Raw genomic sequence first — 13,472 nt, 5'->3', positions numbered from 1 at the left:
AACCGCAAGTCACAATTGTGTACCTCCACGATGAATTAAGGTTGACACGTGCGCCTCAGCACATAACCCTAGAAAGAAGAAAGAGCTGAGCCATCTCACAAGGCCTTCAGCTTTAACATGCCAATGACGACATCAACCAACGCATTGGCTGGGAATTACATCCAGGTCAGTTGCTAGGAAGGCAGCTATGCTAGCCACTATACCACCAATGCACACATCAAGTTTGCTATGATTGCATTAAGTCCAGTTAACGGAGAAATTAGTTTGCAAATGAAATTGAATTTAGCTCACTGCTTCGAGGAGACTTCAAATATTGACAGCTTTACCTGTGTTCTCAACCAGCTCACCTGACCACTCTAGGCTCCGTGGTGTAATGGTCAGGACTCTGGACTTTGATTCCAGTGATCAGAGTTTAAGTCTCAGTGGAACCTTAGTTCTGCATCAAAGACAGATGCAGAATGAATCTGTTTTGGGAATATCCCAAGTATTGTGCCAAGCTTTGCCTGGCACAATACTTGGGATATTCCAGGTCGGGAACCGAAATGCAGTTTGCGTATGTGGATTGTGTGATTGGATTATAACTTCACGCACTTATTTCACTGATTAAACGGAGGGCTACCTTCTGCAGTTTTGCTTTTGTTGACAATATGAGCACTGTGTCAAGCAAACCTCTAAAAGATGTGATTTGCCCGGACACTTGAATCATTAGTTCTTGACAGAATACACAAAATGTGTAATTCTTCTATAGGATAGATAGATAGATAGATAGATATTTGTTGATCCCAAAAATGGGAAATTACAGTGTTACAGCAGCAAAATATCAGTGTCACAGCACAGAATATACATGAAATAATAGGATACAATATACATGAAATACTAGGATACAATATACATGAAATAATAATAAGATAGAATACAAGAACACATATTTAAAATATATACAAGTTGGGAATACAAAATGTACAACTGCTTAACTAGTAATGAAAGGTGTAGATAAACCTATTGTGTAAGTTGCACTTAGTGCAGATGTGATGTCTCAGAGTCAGTGATGAGGTGTTAAAAAGTTGTTGCCTGTGGTAGGAATGATTTCTTGTCCGTGCGACAACGAAGCTGTCGGAGCCTCTTAGAGAAGGTGCTCCTCTGTTGGACCAGTGTGGGGGGAGGGGTGGAGAGGGTGGTCGGGGTGATCCATGATAGATAACAGTTTGTTCAGTGACCTCCTCTCCACCACAGCTTCAAATGTCTCCTGTTTGCAGCCAGTTTAGAATGATTATTTCTGTCACATGTTACGCCCGTGCTGGCATAAAGCTGAAATTTAACATAAGGTTGAAACATTGTGTGAGTTTGCAAATGAGATTTAATTTGGCTCACTGCTTCTAGGAGGTGTCAAATATTGACAACTTTACCTGTGTTCTAAACCAGGTGACCTGCCCCCTCTGTGGTTCCATGGTGTAATGGTCAGCACTCTGGACTTTGAATCCAGCGATCCGAGTTCAAGTCTCGGTGGAACCTTAGCTCTTCATCTAAGTCTAAACTGGGTCAGCAACCCAGTGGTAGTGGAGATTTTGAGGCTTTATACTGCAGAGACAACTGACTGCAAACACGTTCATGAGATGAAACATGTACGCAATGACACATGCACTGTCAAAAAGTTCAGTCTTATTCAAAATCAGAGAACTGAATCCTACATTTACCTGTAGGATTGCAAGATGTGCTGCAGCAAGGATACTTTTTCTCCATCATGGTACCTGTAAACATCTTTCTCAATGGGAGTGCTGAATCCATGTGAGACTTCAAATATTGACAACTTTACCTGTGTTCTAAACCAGTTCACCTGACCACTCTAGGTTCCGTGGTGTAATGGTCAGGACTCTGGACTTTGAATCCAATGATCTGAGTTCAAGCCTCAGTGGAACCTTAGTTCTGCATCAACGTCACAAGTCTTGAATGGTATCATACTTGGGATATCCCAGATCAGAAACTGAAGTGTGGTTTCTTTATGTGATTGGATTATAACAATCCAGAGGGCTGCCTTCTACAGTTTTACTTTTGTTGAAAATGTGAAGGCTGTGTCAAGCCAAGCCTCTATACGGGAGTCAGCAATCCAGTGGTAGTGGAGCTTTTGTGGCTTTATTCTGCTTTATACTGCAGAGACAACTATGTACATGAGATAAAGCATGTCATGTAATGCAGAAGTCCCCTTTATTTTTGATGTAATGCAATGTTTTAAGTTGTGCAAATGTGCAAATAAAGCACAAGATATGATAAATCTGTATGTGTACCCAGCTGGGAAATTTCACAAGGACAACAATACAAATAAATAAAGTAAAATAAATAAATAAATGAAGAGGTAGGCTTATAAAGAAAACTAAAAGTATTAATCGAGTGTTTTGGTTGCATTAGTGCATTTGCCATGTTAGATTAAGTGTTGTGCTGAGCTGCATGTCAGGAAAGAGATCTATCTGAACACATCTGAAAACGTTCATGTGAAATGTGTTTCCAATTGTAAATATATAACAGCTCTATTAGCAAAATCAAAGCCAGCGGCATTAAGCAGGTATGTATGACTGACAAAGCTAAGCAAAGCCACTTCAGCTGCTTTCAGTCTGTTTGAAATGAGTGAGAGCACCAATCACACACTGTTCATCACCACAATGGATGCAGCCTTTCAATAAGTGTTCCTACTGTATGCTTCAATGTGTACTTCCCTCTTCTACCACCAGAGAGCATCCTGTCCTATATGGAACCCAGCTGGAGACAACAGAACAATCTGTGCCTTCCCAACACCCACTACCATGTGATTTAGTATGGCAGAAACAGATATTCGTATGTCCCAACACAGTTCTACAGCGGACTAACAAAACGTCTTCAGTACGCCTGCGCTGGCTCCAGTGACCGGTACCACGTGGCTCTGGGGAACGTTTATTGTAAAAAAAAAAGAAAAAAAAACCTTTTGCAAAACATTTTTAACTTACCTAACATACCCAACATACGGAAATAAACAGAGGGGAAGTAATGAAATAAAAACCTGAAACTTAACTAACTAATTATGTATTGTGTATTATGTATGTATAACATTTAACTTAAAACACATCAGCAATAATCCCCAGTCCGGAGTCACAGAGTGTAATTCCTTCAGTCGTAAAGTTGTCTCTTAAAACGTAAAGTATCACAAACTAAAGAGCGGTTTCATGTTTTTCAGAGAGGCTTTACTTTGGTCCTTTTCACGAGCGCAACAGGGTTTTTATTTATTTTTTTATTAACCTTTATTTTACCAGGAAATACTCCCATTGAGATTAAGAATCTCTTTTTCAAGGGAGTCCTGGCCAAGACAGCAGTATAATAGTTCCATATTAAAATATACAGTGAAAAACAAACAACAGAAAAACAGAAGAAGACAATGGCAATTGAACATCATCTCAACATAATCACCAGCAGCGCTCAGTAACAGCACATGTGCATTTAGTACTCAAATACTCCTTTATTCTCATTTTAAACTGTATCATTGTTAGTAGGTAGTCTAATTTAAGATGATTCTGCATTTTATACAAGGATTAGGCTAGGTTAGGTTAGTCACTAAACTGGTTTTATTTTGAAAAGGATCACCGGATGTGAGTCAGTTTCCTCCTGTGGAGCTTGACGGGGACCGTCTCTCAGCATGGACCCAGAGCAGTGTGTTCCAACCAGCGCCCAGCAGCCTGAACACGGATCCGGACGGGACAGGAATGCTGCTGTCTGGCAGGGTCGCGTGCGCTGATCATGTAGAGAAAGGACCGAGATGCGTCACAGAGTCCCGGGACATATCCGAGCGGAGTTAGAAGACAAAAGACGGTCTGATCTCAGCGCAAAAAGGTAAGAAGAAGCCTTTACTGCCTGCTCTCTGCTCAGTGCTTCGTGTGGCTGTGGGAAGTTTCTCCAACCGTACGCGTCCAACGAGGCAGCTCGGTGCTACTTTTCCTTCTCTGGTCACAGCTTCTTTCTGCGACTGTTTGCAGCTCTGTTGATTCTGCACCGCTTGCAGCTCCAAACGGAGACTCTGAGCTTTAGTTTGACTCTTCTGCTACTGGAACTCAGCGTTCCTGCTCAGGGCTGTTAGATACAACAGTGTGTGTGTGTGTGTGTGTGTGTGTGTGTGTGTGTGTGTGTGTGTGTGTGTGTGTGTGCGCGTGTGCGCGTGCCTACAGCTAGGATTTTAGCCACATTAATGGACGTACATGGCCCTATACTAACCTATAGATCAGTCTCACAGGCACTCATTCCAGTCCCCCCCCCCCCCCCCCCCCATACAAAAACAACTACGGTCAGAAATCCTTTTTCTGTATTTACACTAAACTCTGGAATGACATTCCCCATCACATTCGAACACTGTCATCCATCACATATTTCAAAAAGTCATATAAACTGTTTCTTCGTTTTAGTCTTGTTTTTTTCCGTATTTAATGTTTTATTTCTGTTTAGTCAATAATAATGTCCTGTATAAATGTGCCGAAATTGTGTTCATTGTTCTATGTTGCTGCAGAACAGGAACCTGCTGTAAACCACTTTTTAAACTGAGTCAGGCCCGTTTATTGTAACTTAATTGTTGCTCTTAAATTTTCCTGTATAATAATAAATGAAATGAAATGGCGTCACTATAACAGCTTTAATATTCTATCATTTTATTACAAAGTAACTCTTTCTATGGGGAAAGTCGCCTTTCTTTTTGAATCTTTTGAGTGTTGGATAAGCTGATGATGATGATGATGATGATGATAAAGCAGATAATGCAGCCATATTCCAGCAGTGTGAGCCAGGCTGCTCTCATCTGCTTACATGGTTCACCTCGTCTGACTCTAGGATGTACAGTATATGTCTTCATCAGTGGAGTCTCAGCTCTCTGCTCTGTTCCAAACTGTGGAGACAATCCTCTGAATGGGACAGTTTGAAGAAGTCTGGCTGATGGGAGCAGAGCAGACATAGTGTAGGAAATTGTGTTTAAGCAGTGGTACGTCTCAAAAAGTGAAGAAATGGACCGTAAACTCAACAAAGAGACTGATGTGAGGAATCCCTCCTGTGTGTGTGTGTGTGTGTGTGTGTGTGTGTGTGTGTGTGTGTGTGTGTGTGTGTGTGTGAGTGACATGCTGGACTGAATGTTTGTCAGCATCATCTAAAGTCTCGGTGTTGGCCACCATTCAACACACACACACACACACACAGACAGACACATCAGACTGATTACGTACCTACAAAATCAAACATACAGAGTGAGTGGATCAGCACGTCCACAGTAGTAAGATTGTTTTAGGTACACAGGGCACAATGTTGCGTAAGAGCATCACGTTGTGTGCTGTTGAAGTCACTTCTTTCTGACAGAACAGAGGGGATCGAACTGCAGAGCCCACTGTACCCACTGGGCATGTTGCACGTCTTCTTAATTGTGATATCAGGCTGAATATATAGTTCACTGGCCAAAATTGCAACTCTGACTTTGAGTTATGACTACTTAAAACTGTTTTCTTAGAATAATGTGACATTTGGGTTCATGGGAACATCACATCTGGCTGAAAATATATTCTTCAATGGAACAGTCTCTTGTTTTTCAAGGCAAGATTTGTAAAATCCAATAAAATGAGGGAGAAAAGATGATTGGAATTATTCTTTTTCCAAGTTCATATTTAACTAGTACAACTTGTCTTGTGCTATGAAGTCAGTAAGCCATATGATTAATGTGTGAATAATATGTTTATGCAAAGAAAGGGGGATCAGAACAAAGGGACGTCCATGTCATTTTCAGAGGACTCCTAGTGGGGAATAGTCAACACATGCAGAGGAGGGAACATGTGGATTGAAATTAATTTGATTGGCTAAACAAGTTAATTTCCTTTTAACAAGCCTACACATCTATATTTTAAAAGATCTGATGAAGAGATGTTTGCCAGGGATGAAAACAAAGCAGTAAATCCAGAAAAGGAAACAGGGAAGGCGTGATATATCGGCCAATCACAGACAGTTCTCTCACCCTGGTGACAGAGAGAAGCTGCACATCTGTTTCTTCTCTCTCCAGCTGTTTCCTTTTCTGTCTCTCTGTACAGTTTAGCTGCTTGGTCAGCATGGTCACAATTCCATTCATACCAGCTTTTCCTGTTCCAGAGGCAAAGAGAAGGGATTGGTTATTCTTATCAAGACAGCCAGCAAACCAACCAACCAGCCAACCAATGAGAGAGAGAGAGAGAGAGAGAGAGAGAGAGAGAGAGAGAGAGAGAGAGAGAGAGAGAGAGAGAGAGAGAGAGAGAGAGAGAGAGAGAGAGAGAGAGAGAGAGAGAGAGAGAGAGAGAGAGAGATTTTATCGTGTGATTACTTGATTTATTGACTATCGCGACAGGCCTAGCTATGTATCAAATCAATATTTGGTAACAACCTAAATGTCTGTAGCGAACTGTAAGAACCAAAACAAGGCATTGAATGTCTGTCTGCTTTTCAGTCTTGTTTATTATTATTTATAGTAGTTATAGTTTTGCTTTACAGTAAAGTGATGTCATTTTCTGAACTTAGCAGACTGTTCTATTGTCATTATTTCCACATTATTGATGATTATTTATCCAAAATCTCATTATGTTAAAGGTACAATATGTAACATTTCTGCATTAAACGACCATACCTATGTTATATATTTTGTTGAGTTACGTGCTTACACTATCCCAAATTTTTCCACCAAATGTGAAACCCAGGGAAATCTGGTATTTTATTTCTGACACGGGGCGTTTCCTTTAAGTCAGTGGCATCATAAAACCTTTGACCCCCTCTGGTTCCTCTAGCTACATGAGGAGCAGATCAAGTGTGGAAATCTGGGAATGTGAAAAATGGGCAGGTATGTTGAGAGAGAGAAACGAGTGCTGTGGTGAGGACAGAAGACATTTCCTGTAAAGAATCCTCATGACCACCAGACATTTAAACCGAGAACATGGGTTTCCTTTGGGTGGACGTGGGATTAAACACTGCGAATTGGGGCTGTAGCGGTTTGTGTATTTGTCACGGCCCGGGGGTCACGGTCCGGGGGTCACGGAGAATCCACGGTATGTAGATTGACGCACGTAATGTGGAACCACATTTCACAAGTGCGAGTTCCGCCCGTAAACTTTTAGCTGTTCACCGTTAGCAACATGTGCTGAGGTCACCACAACGTACAGTAATGTAACGGCAGTTGATAACGTGTCCTCGCTCCTCAATGTGTATTTTAGGAATTGAGACGTCCTTCAACATGGCGCGCTGAGAATGATTTCCTAGTCATAACCCTGAGGAGCGAGGAGGTACAAATTTGGAAATTGGGAGAGGCCCAATTGCTTCAGACTTGACTTGAGAATCATCCTCAAAAGTCTTCAGACTCGACTTAGACTTAGATACGGGACTCGTGAGTTTTATTTTTAGGAAAAAAAAAAAAAAGGATTCTGGCTCAAACACATCTCATTTTATCAGACACCTGAAAATACACCCTGATAGGTTAGCTAACATGTTTAGCACAACAAGCAGATTGGCGAGTTCAGATGAAAAAGGCGGAGCTGGAAGAGCCGTCTGTAGGTCCCCGGTCAGCTATAACCACAGCGGAGAGAGAAGACCGTTACCGTTATACCCCTAGTGAGAACATGTTGGCTGTCACACACTATTTTTAGCTCTCTTATAATCTCCCAGGCTCTTGAAAAGACAGAAATACACAGCACACCCTGGTTTCTCCTGTGTTTCTCTGGCCTGGAGTTGTGTCTTTGTGACACACAGCGGTATGCGGGGGCTAACCAGAGCTGGATGTTTTGCTGTTGAGTCATACTCTGTCTCTCACTCTGCTACCCTGTCCTCTCAGCTCTGCTTCTTTCCTTGGAACATGTTGTTGATCTTCTTGAAGCTGTCATGCACTCACAACAGGATTTAGTTTACATTACTTCACATATGCATACATATTAGAGCTGTGTGTCGGCAACAATCTGACCATACGTATCATGATAAGCACAGCAATATATTGGGATTTTAAAAAATATATAGTTTTAAGAAAACTGTCCTAGTATACAGTGAGGTAAGTTTTAAACTCACTACAATAAAATGGCTGTCATTGGTACTAACATCATCACACAGGAATACTACTGGGCTCATTAAAGGTCCCATGACATGGTGCTCTTTGGATGCTTTTATATAGACCCTAGTGGTCCCCTAATACTGTATCTGAAGTCTCTTTTATATAGACCCTATTGGTCCCCTAATACTGTATCTGAAGTCTCTTTTATATATACCTTAGTGGTCCTCTAATACTGTATCTGAAGTCTCTTTTATATAGACCCTATTGGTCCCCTAATACTGTATCTGAAGTCTCTTTTATATATACCTTAGTGGTCCTCTAATACTGTATCTGAAGTCTCTTTTATATAGACCCTAGTGGTCCCCTAATACTGTATCTGAAGTCTCTTTTATATAGGCCTTAGTGGTTCTCTAATACTGTATCTGAAGTCTCTTTTATATAGACCCTAGTGGTCCCCTAATACTGTATCTGAAGTCTCTTTTATATAGACCTTAGTGGTCCCCTAATACTGTATCTGAAGTCTCTTTTATATAGACCCTAGTGGTCCCCTAATACTGTATCTGAAGTCTCTTTTATATAGACCCTAGTGGTCCCCTAATACTGTATCTGAAGTCTCTTTTATATAGACCTTAGTGGTCCCCTAATACTGTATCTGAAGTCTCTTTCCAGAAATTCAGCCTTGGTGCAGAATTACAGCCACTAGAGCCAGTCCCACAATGAGCTTTCCTTAGGATGTGCCATTTCTGTGTCTTTAGCTATTGAGGAGGAGAGAGGGGGGGGCAAGGTGGGGGTGTGGCCTTGACCAACTGCCACTTTGCTCGTTTGAAAGCCATGATGTCTCTCTCTTTCTCATGGGTGGGCCAAATTCTCTGGGTGGGCAAAGCAGAGAAAGGGGAGGTAACCTTTCCCCTTATGACGTCATAAGAAGGGGATTCCAGATCGGCCCATCTGAGCTTTCATTTTCTCAAAGGCAGAGCAGGATACCCAGGGCTCGGTTTACACCTATCACCATTTCTAGCCAATAGGGGACCATAAGCAGGCTGGGGGAACTCATATTAATGTTAAAAAACCTCATAAAGTGAAATTTTCATGCCATGGGACCTTTAAACCAACAGGAGTCTCATCTTTCCAGTCAGACCCAATTTACGTATGCAGCTCCAAAGACTGTTTAGGGACCCCAGTGTGCAGAAATATTGAAACACACCATTTTAGAATAAAATAAAACATTTCTACTGCATAAGAAAAACTGCATGGGATTATCATAAAGTGGGCGTGTCTGTAAAGGGGAGGCTCGCGGGTACCCATAGAACCCATTTTCATTCAGATATCTGGAGGTCAGAGGTCAAGGGACCCCTATGAAAATGGCCGTGCCAGTTTTTCCCTCGCCAACATTTAGCCCAACTTTGGACCATTATTCAGCCTCCTTCCCAACATGCTAGAATGACATGGTTGGTACCACTGGATTCCCTAGGCCGTTTAGTTTCATATGACAGTATCAGATGAGAAGAGAAGTGTTCATGACAACTTCTATATTTACTTTGAATTCAGTTCATAACGTGGCATAATGTGACAAGAATGTCCCCATACATTCTTACATGTTATTTGTTGTATTTAACAGACACACATTTATATATTTATAATATACATAACACAGCCTTTATAGGCTATTATAGTGTAAAACACTACACATTTGTATGAAAATATACAAATATACGGTATATTATTTGCACAAACACTCCCGCCCTCTACAGTCCCTGCAGGCGCCGTTGCTTTTTAAATGATGTATTGTAATGATATATGAGTGTTTTCCATAACGATTGACTTTATTGATTAGAGAGGCTGCTTTCGGTAACTAAACGTACAGTAATGTAACTGCAGTTGATAACGTCTCTAAACTGTAGTTATAAACGCGACAGAGGAAACCGAGCTAGACCTTTTAGCTTCTGAAATAATCATTGACTTAAGCTGCTGTTTCTCGAGCGTCTCTCTGGGGATGCAGTTCCAAATGAACATACATCGGTGTGTCTTCGATTATAGCTCCTCCAGGGAGCCTCCTCGCTCCTCAATGTGTATTTTAGGAATTGAGACGTCCTCCAACATGGTGCGCTGAGAGGCCCAATTGCTTCAGACTTGACTTGAGAATCATCCTCAAAAGACTTCAGACTCGACTTAGACTTAGATACGGGACTCGTGAGTTTTATTTTTAGGAAATGTCTGTTGAGCTGAATGTTATTCCTAGCCTGTGTAACCTGTAAGCTACCTATGTAACACGAAACACGTGAGAAAGGACAACAGACATGTCCAGCGCACCGGCAGCCGTTCATCAGCAGCTTTAAAAACTTCAGACACCGAGGCCCAAACAAAAGAACCGCTGAATGCTGAATATGTGATATCAAGATAAAGGATTCTGGCTCAAACACATCTCATTTTATCAGACACCTGAAAATACACCCTGATAGGTTAGCTAACATGTTTAGCTCAGCATTGGCAGGCTAACGTTAGCTTGCTTCTTGATTAAGCTACAACCTACGGGACGTAAACTCTGACTGCCGTTCCTGAATGAGCATTTTTATTCATTCATTCATGTTGTGTCGAGCCTTCTTAGTGTTTTAAAAATAGCTATTTTGATGCTATCATAGAAGTGCCCCTAGGACTCCCATTCAAAAGGCCATTTTGACTGAAAAACAAAGTCTTAAAAGTGACTCTTCCGTCCTAAATATGCATATTATGCTTTTACGCTTTAATCATTTAATGTGTGACTTGAGATGTTCTTACTTCTGGAGCAGAAGCTCGACCATGTGGTCTCTATGGGAAAGATTGATGAAAATGTAATTTAGCAATAGAAGGAGCGCTTTGAGTCTCCAATGGCATTTATTGGACACATACTGGTATGAAGATGTTCTGGATTAGACTGGTCCTTCCCATACAGAGCCAGGCAGATTCATGCAGTGATTCATCGGAGTCTTGACACTGTTACACTGTTTTGCTCTGTTGTTAGGTTGCTCCTCTTGCCAGCAGAGACACAGGGAATTGCAGTGCTGGGTGGTCATATTACAGTAATGTCACTCCAGCAAGTTATGAAAAGGCACTGAAGTATCATTTATTCTGAAATGTTGCTGTTGTCACGTGATTACTTACCACATATGTAAGATTAATGTATTCATATATAAAGTGTATTGTTTGTTATACTTATACACACAATGAATACAAGTTATATTTGTATATATTGTGTTAATGATTGAAATCAGTGCACATTATTTTTTACATAAATCCAGAGAACCCAATTAAAAACAGTTTGCTGATTGAAGAAGTTTATAGGGTATTTGGAAGAAATGACTTTACGTACAGGGCATTCCAAAGTCTGGGGCGTTAAAGGTCCAGTTAGCTTTTTCTTCTCCAGTCAGGAGGTTGTTACCCCACGGTCTCAGACTGGGCTCCAGCTTCGAGGGCCATGTAATATTAGGAGCCAGGCAGCACTGCAGTTAATGAGCAATAGTACATTAATACTAAGACTCAGTGGTAGACAAAGAAGGTAAAGTAGGAGTAATGTGCCTGTTGATGTTAGAGGAATAGAGAGAGTTGCAGTAGTAGGAGGTAATCAGATAATCAGTGGTAGATCACTCAGAGAGGTTTGAGGCTTTTCTGAGTTGAGAGAAACATGATTGGAACTCTTGGTCAACCTGCTCCAAGAGAACTTTTGCAGGGTTTCATATCTGCAGGTCTGATTGGGCCGTATCATTTGAGTTTGAATGAATAACATCTGTGGACCAAAACCAACTTTCAGTCTTGCCGTGTTTAAATGGAAACTTAACGATACTTTAGGGCGGCCATCGTCAACTGACGGCCCGCGGGCCAGATCCGGCCCGCCAAAGCTTTTAGTCTGGCCCGCAGAATAATCACGAATTCAGAAAATGTAAAGAGGAAACAATGCGTTCAGTTATTTAGCATTTCAAGCATTTACAGCAGGTAATGTAACCGGTGTGTAATCTGTTGGTGCCCGAACACCGTGCAACACGGTAACACTGACTACCGTGCCAAGCCTAGTCCATGGTGTTTATAGCCCCAAAATAGCAGCAGACTAGTGGTTCTGGTTCTGGTCAGGGTCTGGTTGGACCTATGTGTTGAGGCTCCGTAGCTACACTGGAGGCCCCGTACTGCATGAACAACATGTTTGTGGTTCGGAGAACAGGAACATTAGACTTACCTTCTCCAACATGTCACCACAATGACTTCAGTAAGAATAATGTATGCATGTTGTAGTGTATGTTCTAATTCAACGTCCGACTCCTGCGACTGAGATGTGTTTTAATCCAATGCGACCTTTGTCAAGCTGTGTCCCATTTCCATGCGTTTAAAAAAATCTGCACATACACGCTAATGTTGGTTTAAAAAGGGCAGAGAGAGAGAGATGGAAAATCTACTGAAGATGAAAACATGTCAAATTCTTTTTCATGATGTCTCACCGTTTTAGTGCTGTTGAAAGTTTTCTATCGAAGCCTTCTTTGTTAAGGAGAGGAGTTAGCACTGTCAGCAGCTATCTTTAATCACAGGGATAACTGCGTGGCCTCACAGGGCTGCTGGGAGATCTGATGAGTCGTATCCTACAGCACTGCCACTAATCACACCCCTGTGGAATTTGGTGTGTGTGTGTGTGTGTGTGTGTGTGTGTGTGTGTGTGTGTGTGTGTGTGTGTGCATGTGTGCAACAGTAATTGCCTGGCATTTCGCTGCATCTACTGTAAACACTCTTTCTGTCGGTGTAAAGGCAGTTGTGCTTGAGTGGCAGCTTTAAGCTGACTGGAGCAGTGGCTCCCACGCTTTTATTTAAATATTCTGTGAAGATACTCCGCCCGCTCCATGGCAACCAGACGTATCCAAGGTAAACACTCAGCATGTACAACACCTCTGAGCTGAAAGCAACAGTGCACTCTAATCACACTCTGCTACAGCTGTAGAGTATTTAAGGTTTGACTGAAAAATGTATCCTGCATTATGGCAACTGTTCCTATAGCAACAAAACAATGCTGCCTACAGTATACGCACATTACAACTGATTGACTATTTCATCTTAACGTATTAATTTCAGCAGAAAAAAACGACCCCGTCTCTGTAAACTAGCGAGCTGTGTGAGCAGTGATGCGTGCAGGCTTTCTGGTTTGCTGCCTTTTAACAAATGCAGCTGCATGCATTTATGCTACCATGACAACAAATCTGAAGACGCCGTGAATGAACAGAAAGATGTCAAGTCAAGCATTTGATTTTATTTGTAGAAGTAATTATGTATTATTTCTCACACACGTTCGCTAACCTGCTCACTTGAATATGAACTACGTTTGAGTCCAAAACATATGGGCCTGCATTGTGTACCGTACAGCACATTTATAAAACATTCAGATGACATTACAGTACCAACCATGAAAAACTGCGTACAC

The 13,472-nt window shown here is 41.5% G+C and overlaps 1 protein-coding gene and 2 non-coding genes across 3 annotated transcripts in view; all 3 read left to right on the top strand.

Annotated features, from left to right (window-relative positions):
- Window positions 1-1,440: 1,440 nt before the first annotated feature.
- On the top strand, window positions 1,441-1,512 carry trnaq-uug (transfer RNA glutamine (anticodon UUG)). The gene has a single exon. It is a non-coding gene; the product is annotated as a tRNA-Gln (tRNA).
- Window positions 1,513-1,846: 334 nt separating this feature from the next.
- trnaq-uug (transfer RNA glutamine (anticodon UUG)) lies at window positions 1,847-1,918 on the top strand. Its single transcript has one exon. It is a non-coding gene; the product is annotated as a tRNA-Gln (tRNA).
- Window positions 1,919-3,628: 1,710 nt separating this feature from the next.
- The window catches only part of LOC144522768 (uncharacterized), a 55,106-nt gene continuing 45,262 nt past the window's right edge, over window positions 3,629-13,472 (top strand). Inside the window, exon 1 of the mRNA XM_078258071.1 lies at window positions 3,629-3,852. The gene's annotated coding sequence lies outside the window, so the exon portion shown is untranslated. The remainder of the gene's footprint in view (window positions 3,853-13,472) is intronic.

The sequence above is a fragment of the Sander vitreus genome, chromosome 8 (assembly GCF_031162955.1).
Source record: "Sander vitreus isolate 19-12246 chromosome 8, sanVit1, whole genome shotgun sequence".
In the NCBI taxonomy this organism is placed as follows: Eukaryota; Metazoa; Chordata; class Actinopteri; order Perciformes; family Percidae; genus Sander; species Sander vitreus.
The sequence above is the reverse complement of the archived record's forward strand: the minus strand, read 5'-3'. Positions and strand labels throughout refer to the sequence as shown.